Source organism: Cherax quadricarinatus, chromosome 22 (genome assembly GCF_038502225.1).
Source record: "Cherax quadricarinatus isolate ZL_2023a chromosome 22, ASM3850222v1, whole genome shotgun sequence".
NCBI classification, from domain to species: Eukaryota; Metazoa; Arthropoda; class Malacostraca; order Decapoda; family Parastacidae; genus Cherax; species Cherax quadricarinatus.
The window spans coordinates 17,243,820-17,252,615 of NC_091313.1; the positions used below are offsets into that span (position 1 = coordinate 17,243,820).

The following is an 8,796-nucleotide window of genomic DNA, read 5'->3' on the forward strand; positions in this document are numbered from 1 at the left end:
CTAGATCTGCGATTTCACCTGCTTTGAATGGAGATGTTAATGTACAGCAGTATTCCAGCCTAGAGAGAACAAGTGATTTGAAAAGGATCATCATGGGCTTGGCATCTCTCGTTTTGAAAGTTCTCATTATCCATCCTATCATTTTCTTTGCACGTGCGATCGTGGCACTGTTGTGATCCTTGAAAGTGAGATCCTCAGACATTACTACTCCCAGGTCCCTTACATTATTTTTCCGCTCTATTGTATGGCCGGAGTCAGTAGTATACTCTGTTCTAGTTATTATCTCCTCCAGTTTTCCATAACGGAGTAGTTGGAATTTGTCCTCATTGAACATCATATTGTTTACCGTTGCCCACTGGAAAACTTTGTTTATATCTTCTTGGAGGTTAACCGCGTCCTCAGCAGATGACAGCCTCATGCAGATCCTAGTATCATCCGCAAAGGATGATACGGTGCTGTGGTGTATATCTCTGTTTATGTCTGATATGAGGATAAGGAATAAGATGGGGGCGAGTACTGTGCCTTGTGGAACAGAGCTCTTCACTATGGCAGCCTCCGATTTAACTCTGTTGACCACTACTCTTTGTGTTCGATTTGTTAGGAAGTTGAAGATCCATCTCCCCACTTTCCCAGTTATTCCTTTAGCACGTATTTTATGGGCTATTACGCCATGATCGCATTTGTCAAATGCTTTTGCAAAGTCTGTGTATATTACATCTGCATTCTGATTTTCTTCCAGTGCATCCAAGGCCATGTCATAGTGATCCAGTAGTTGTGTTGGAGGAGGAAAATATTTATCTAGATGAGTGGAACAGACAACCAACTGCTGTTCTTTAAACTTTATTTAAATTGCTCAGGAAATGAAATTAAAACTTCACTGCAAACGTTGTACAGAGTAACAGATAGAATATATACATAATTGTATACCCAAAAGATCGCGGTAAAGAAAAAAACGCCTATTATTTTGACATGCGATGGTAAAATAAAAGAAATGCCATGTAAATAAATTACAAAATATTTTTTTATCCATATTTACCCTACTCAAATTAACTTCATTTATATTTTTACAGGGTGTTTTTAACAGCAATTTATAACGTCAACAAAGGCTCGCTTCAGTGCATTTTCATTGGCACATCGAAGGCAAGGTTGAAGTAAAGGGGATTAGAGGGAGGGAGGGATAATGGATAGGGAGGGATTAGGACGAGCGTAGGGGAAGGGGACATCACTATCGACCTGGGGTTCATTATTACCTCCTTCCCTTCCCAGGCCCAACGTACTCCCCAGCCCCCCACCTTCCTTACTCACGCGCGCGCCCTCCCTCCTAACCTAAATATTTGCCTCTTGTTTTCATTGATACCGGATCTGGTGAACCAGCGCTCAGTGGGTCATACGTCGAATGTACTCCATCGCGTCGAGAAGTCTCGCCTTAAGCGGCCAGATGTGTAGTTATGTTTCGAGACGGAAGGAGAAGCTTTTCGATAAAACTTCGTAAAACGTCCTGTGTGTGTTGTCACAGATTTCATAGCTGGCTGAAGTGACCTTTTGAACTCAGCCACGTAGGACGAAGAACTACAGGAGAAAGTTGGTAATTACAGAAAACGTAAAAAATAAAAGAAAACGTTGAGAAATCACAGAAAACGGGTATGTTGCGAGTGCATGTTGGTTGGAGAGACAGTGGCAAGTGGTCAGTCGGTGTGGCATAGCAGCGCTGGGGACACACTCAACCTTCATCATCACACACCGTTCCTGTTGTGGCCTTCCTAGTGTGGTGATGAAACAATAGTTCCTGCTAGACATGAAGAGTGTCGCGTCACGATAATTAATCTTCGTGCATACACACCTTCCTCACGGTAACACTTGACTGACTCATTAAATGTCTTCCAAGTGTAATGTTTAATGTAAAAATATATAAACTAGATAACTATGGTTGAATATCTCTTATAAAAATAAGCAGAAATATCCATACAGTCATATAAAACTTATTAACATCAGCTTTACAGTTGTTTTTTTTTCTTGAGTTCAATTTGGCTCTCCCACACCAGTGTCCAGCACTAGTCGGTTATCAGATCGGTAGTCAGGCTTGTCTGATATCTCTTCTCCATGATGGCTATGACTTTCTGGAATCGATCACCATAGAATTCTATCTTATAGAAAGTGTGCGTGTTGGCCCAAAATTAAGCTTAGATTTAAACTCAGTGACCCAGATAGCTAGAAGAGCAAAAATGAACATGAACAAAAATCTTTGTTGGCCAGTGTCATCATTAGTTTTACTTTTTTCAGTAATATTAAAAAAAAGCAATTGTCGTAATTATTCTTGTTACGTCGGATTAAGGTTTTGTCTTGGGTTATTTACGAGTAAAGTTATCGAGGAAAAGATTACCTTCATTAATTTGCATCACATTTGGCGTCAGCTTGGTGTATCTCACAGGCGGTGGCACATTAATTAAGGAGGCGAAACAGTGGTTGCAAGATTATATCTATCCTTTGATCCTGTGATGTTGCAAAGCCACAGTCAGCACCACGAGCTAATTCTGGCGTGCATAATTAATTTCGTGTACACTTTAACATGTTTATATATTCACGCACAAGTACCTACTGAAGATTGTGTACACAGGCACGTGTATGCCATCACATATTCACATACACATATACACGTTACACAATCACGTCTTAACAACCAAGTGAACACAAACACGTGTACGCAGCAAACATGATTACACATCAATGAGCACATGCGTATGTGAAAACACATATGTCAAGGCAATTCGAAAGTAAATATAACAACTAATTCACAGCAGTCGATCGGAAGTTACAACAGGGACAAGTGCTGAAATTCAAGCCTCACAATCTTGTAATAAATTTCTTGTTAAAGCTAGCATGCACGCGAAGATATTCGAGCATCTGAACACATCGGTTCGAGCAGTCGTCGCGCGCCCTATATCCGGGTCCATTTCCCAGTGATAGCGACATTTACAGGCAAATAATTTTTTAGCCTGCTTCCCTTGACCACCAAGCAGTGAACAGTTACCAGCAATGTTAACTGTCTGTTGTGGGTCGGATCCTGAGGGGCATCAAGCTCTATTAATTAAAATAATATATGTTAGGTAAAATGATACTAGTGCAACTAATGCGACATTTTATTGTGGCAACGTTTCGCTCTCCAGGAGCTTTATCAAGCCGTTACGGCTTGACGTATTAGCAGTGATGCTACAAACATTATTATAAGAAAAAATGTAAGCTGGAGTTCACTAGTATTGTTCTGTTTCAGTAACTACAAATAAGTAATCGGATGCGCGCACATTCCTCAGTCTGCATAATCCCCTCCTAGTCGCAAGTGTGAACAAATATGATCAGTGACACAAATGTATATCTTATGTCATATTATGTTTATGGAGACAACAAAAGTATATCAAGAAACCGTTTCGATGTGAACGCAATTGTCCTTTGTTTCTATAAATACTTCATGGAACATTATTGTATTTTATTATAAGATCATCAGAAACCTTTCTACATATTTCTGCTTCCCTACTTGTACATACTTATGTATATTAATACACAAAGCAAATGGAGCCATTACTATATGTACGAGATTAAACACGAGATTGTTCTCTTGTAGAGTTCAGAGATGAGGAATATGCGTGAGCAGAAAAAAATTAATTGCATATCATGCCCTAAGAAAAATTTGCCAAATAAATTCAGCAACAAGGAATTAGCAGTGGAAACCTCAGATAACTATTGCATCGCAAGATCGTGCTCGCAAGACCCAACTGGGTTGCACAATTGAACAAATGACTTTATGAGACCTTGTTTATCACTATTTAACATATATTTTTGTATACTTCAAGTTCTCTTTATATTCCTCTGAATGATTAATATTTAGGTTCTAATAGGTAAGTGTGTTTGATCCGGTAAACAGCTCTCACTCTACAATATTTATAGTTTTCCGTTGAGTTATAATAATGTACCTCGTTGTTCTGTTACACATCTACCTAACTTTGCCCATGGCTTGTTACTAACACCGTGTTCTTATCCACAGGCAACATGCCACTGTTATTAAAAAAAATCCAATGGGTGACTGTTAACGGAGTATTGAACAGTTGAAATATGACATAATTATATGAGCCGCGCACAGTGGTTTATCTTTATAGTTTCCCGTTGTAACTTAACCTAACTTAAGCCTACCTATCCTTTCCTAACCTAACTTACTCTAACCCAGCCCGACCAATAAATGGGCTTAAAAAGACTATGAGAAAGTGTGACACTTTTAATAGGACGGGTTGTGTTACGCGGAAAAAAAATATATATATATTTAAAAAGATCCTCAAGAAAGAAGAGTTGTAAAGACAAAAGTTTTCGAAATGTACATAAGAAATATAACACTCTTTACACTGCCTTGCCTTTATGTGTACTTAGACAAATGCATTAAATGGTATTATAACCTTCATCATAAATATAAAGTTGTCAAAGGAGCATCAAAACACATGTATCTTAAGTTAAATTATGATTTTAATAAGACATTTCTGGGTAGATGAAAAATATTAAACTTAAAAGGCATTGAACTAAAAACACTTTCCCCAGATGAAGTGACTATAATTATAACAAATGCTATTACACAAACTAATTGCAAATATACTGGAATAACTAGAAAAGGTTAGTTGTGGATTCTTTACACGAGGCAATTTGACAAACCATGTAATTTTTCCCGCAAATAATAAATAGGGCGTACAAAAGTGTATGTGTCTTTGTAAGCTATTAAAGCTTCAACCATCCAGGTACTATGATGGGATAGCTCAGTAAAGTCCAAGGCTCTACTGAGTTCCTAAACTAGTACTTACGAGGCTTTGATGACTCACGGGTATCACGTGGAAAATAACGCGGTACTATTCCGTGAGGACTGTCAAGTTACGTTGTCAGTTCACCATCTCTTAATAGACTGTCCTGTCTATCAGTAGGCACACATAATTCGCTTCCGATGTCTCCAATGTCCTAATGTACTTTACCTGACCTCATCGCTGAAAGTCCCATCTTCAACGCAGACTCTTTGACCTTTCAACGGAAACTAGTTTATTGCACCAGCTTTGATTAGATTTTACTTGTAGCGCTCTTCACTACCCCCACTAAGCCTTCCGCTTGCACACTCCTGCCTAACCTCCACATACTCTGAGTCAAAAGTTCATATACTATGTGATAAATTATCTAAAATGAAAACACGCAGAAAATAAATCAGGTTTAATAATTTGTGAGTATATCTCAAGCCTGAACTTAATTACTAGGTATAAGCAGGTGGATTATTTACCTTAAAGTAATTGTCTTCCGTGTGTAGTTTTTTCATTCAATTGATCTCTTTGGTGCAGTGTGCATATTTTCAGTCCATGTCTCTCTCTACATAAAGTAACTAACCTCTAATATTTATGATAAATTAGACACATGTACAACTCTTGGATATCTTTGTTGAGGAAACGTTTCGCCACACGGTGGCTTCATCAGTCCATACAAAGGAGAATCGTGAAGAACAGGAGGAGAATAAGATAATCAGTCCCTCAACCTTGAATCGATGTGGTCAGTCCATCAATCTTGAATAGAATACAGCATATATACAGAGAAGTAGCTTATAAACCGTAGGTAGGAGGGGTGCAGCAGTCGTAGGTGGTGTCACATTTATCTAATGTGGAAGTAGGTCGTGCCCAAGGGTTAGGTAAGCGAAGAATTCCCAATTATTAAGATCCCAAGAAGTTGCAGTGTCTGACAGGATTGTAGTTGAATGGTTCAGAGAACCGACACGTTGATAAATTAGACACATGTGCAGCTCTTGGGTATCTTTATTGAGGAAACGTTTCGACACAGTGGCTTCATCAGTCCATACAATCCTGTCAGACACTGCAACTAATTGGGATCTTAATACTTGGGAATTCTTCGCTGGTTACCTCATTCTCCTCCTGTTCTTCAAGTTTCTCCTTTGTATGGACTGATGAAGCCACTGTGTGGCGAAACGTTTCCTCAGTAAAGATACCCAAGAGCTGCACATGTGTCTAATTTATCAACATGTCGGTTCTCTGAACCATTCACCTCTAATATTTGTATTTTAACCGATTTCATTATTTGTTTTTAAATTTTAAAATACTTTTTCTTAGTTTTGTACGTGAATGTAATGTTTTACAGATCCTGATTATAGTGAATGATCATCGAAATGTTGATTTGTTAATACGCTGACCTTAAAACAGATTTGAAGCCTTTCCTCTTATCTCATAACAACAGATTCCGTAAATGATGGCGGGACGGATGCGATCCACCATCATATATGGACTTTATATGCACAGTAGATGTGCATAAGGAGCATTCGTAGAACGTGAGGAAGATGGCATTACACTATGCCCCGTGCCAAATGTCAAAACAGGTCAAGAAATAGTTGCGGTAGAACAATACCAATGTTTTTCAGTGGTCAGGAAACATCCTTGACCTGAATCACATCGAATAAAAAAGAAAAAAAAGAGTTCTGAATTAAAAAAAAATGGTCTAAACTTATTTTAAAATAAACTTTCTAATTCTAATCCTAACCACCTGAAATTAGTATTCAGATCACAGGGAAACATGATCAAGTATTAAAAATGTGAAATTTGATATTTCTTATATTTGAGCCTGTGTTATGTTAATAGATTTTTTTTTTTTGGCACGTTGGTAGTGGCCGGCCATCATTTGTTAAATGGGTGTGTGTTTACAGTGTGTTTGAGAATATATATATATATATATATATATGTGTGTGTGTGTGTGTGTGTGTGTGTGTGTGTGTGTGTGTGTGTGTGTGTGTGTGTGTGTGTGTGTGTGTGTCTGTCTGTCTGTCTGTCTGTCTGTCTTTCCGTCTGTCTGTCTATCTCTTTGTCTGTCTGTCTGTCTGTTTGTCTGTCTGTCTATGTGAATGACCACAGTGAGAATAGTAATATTCGAGTAGCTTTCCTGACTTCTCACATCATTGCTGTTACTTGATAATGTTAGAAATCAAGAAAGCGTTTGAAATATTAATATTATACGTATTGGTATAAACCTTGGTAATAAATACCGACAAGTTGGTTTAGAAAGACACGTAAGCAAACACTATGACATATTTATTAGAAAACGTTTCGGTCCTGGGACCTTGATCACCTCTAGAAGTGATCAAGGTCCCAGGACCGAAACGTTTTCTAATAAATATGTCATAGTGTTTGCTTACGTGTCTTTCTAAACCATTATACGTATTGCATATTAAGATATCATATTAAGATATTCTCTCCCTAGCTCGGCAGAGCGAGCACTAGTATCTCAGTGCTTGAGTTTACTAGGTCACCGATGCTGCCCTCAACTTTGGGATGCCATTATATGTTACCCCAACCCCAGATTCACCCGTTACCTTAATAACACCTATCAGTTATTTCATCGTGAACATTGCGAAAGATTTTTAGTATGACTAGATTTCACACAGACGAACGAAATACGGATAAAATAAATTATTTGAACGACTGTGAGAACTGGATCTTACGATACTCACGTCTCACTTTGGTAGATTTTTAGTATTGTCGTGCTTTAGTCAACTCAGCCATTGATTCCTTTTAAGCTTTGGGACCACTGTAGACTCCATCGCATGTTATGCCAACCCGGACATACCCGTAGCCTCAGTGATATCTTTCAGCCATTTCATCTTGTCCATCACTTAAATGCCAGCCCCAAAGAGACATTTAGAATGCTTCAGTTTCTCAGAGTTGAGCGAAATACAAAGAAACATTTTTTATCGGCGAGCGTGAGGATTAGATTTCCTGGTACTCACCACCTGTCTTGACACAGTGCACGTATCACGTTACATTACTTCTGTTGTCATATTAAATAGCCCAGTGCTTATGCCACAAATGTTTCCCAACTCTTTCAGTTTGTGCAGAAAGCGCCTAATATGGCACAGATGCACTTTAAGATATCTTCGTACATACAAGGATGAGTGACAAGAAAAATCTCGTTGTTAAAGGAAGGAACTTTGATTTAAGTGAGAGACTTTTTTTTTAATGCATTTTATGAAAACAGAATCCATAAGTCCATTTGTCCATTAGTAAGTTGGTAACTTTTTTAACATTTCTTTTCTGAATTTTAATTATATGTAAATAAATTATGTGAATAACTAGATAAAAAAAATACAAATTTCTGTTTATCAGTGTTATATACCTTCTCCTAGCACGTGTTTCTTGAAACATTTTAATTTTAATTTTTTATCTTCTTTCAGAGAAGATAAGTTTCACGTAAACAATTATTGTATGTTAATTACTTTGAAAATCTATACTTAACTGGACAATAATTATAATATTAACTCTTTAGCCAGTTTTTCATAGGGCAGTAACATAATGCATTGAAAATGTAAAACATTAACATTTTTTAATTATTTGAAACACATGAAATGTAGTATTTTTGGGTAGAACACTAATTAAACATAATCATATTTGCCTTGTTTCCCAGTGTTAAACCTAATATATGCAAAAGCATTGATTTCTGTGTAGATTTTCGTACAGATAAGTCGCAACGAACGAACGTTAGTGAATAAACAGAAGAATGGACGGAGTCTTGAACAGTGGTCCTTGCGTATAACAAGCCCAACGCTTGCTATACACATGGGCCACGCTATACGCTTGTTGTATCACCGTACTTGGAGAATTCTTAATATTGGAAAAGGTGTACCCACATCGCTGCTTAGGTCGTTGTTATTTGAAGAATCTACCCTAATCGCTTCACATTTTCTTGTACTAGATTAAACCGGGAGAATTTAAAACAAACCATACCACAGGT

The 8,796-nt window shown here is 37.7% G+C and overlaps 1 protein-coding gene across 2 annotated transcripts in view; it reads left to right on the top strand.

The window, feature by feature from the left end:
- The first annotated feature begins 1,413 nt into the window (after positions 1–1,413).
- The window catches only part of LOC128689667 (inactive ubiquitin carboxyl-terminal hydrolase MINDY-4B-like), a 56,408-nt gene continuing 49,025 nt past the window's right edge, over positions 1,414–8,796 (top strand). For both annotated transcript variants that reach the window (XM_053778026.2, XM_070087496.1), the window contains exon 1: positions 1,414–1,850. The gene's annotated coding sequence lies outside the window, so the exon portion shown is untranslated. The remainder of the gene's footprint in view (positions 1,851–8,796) is intronic.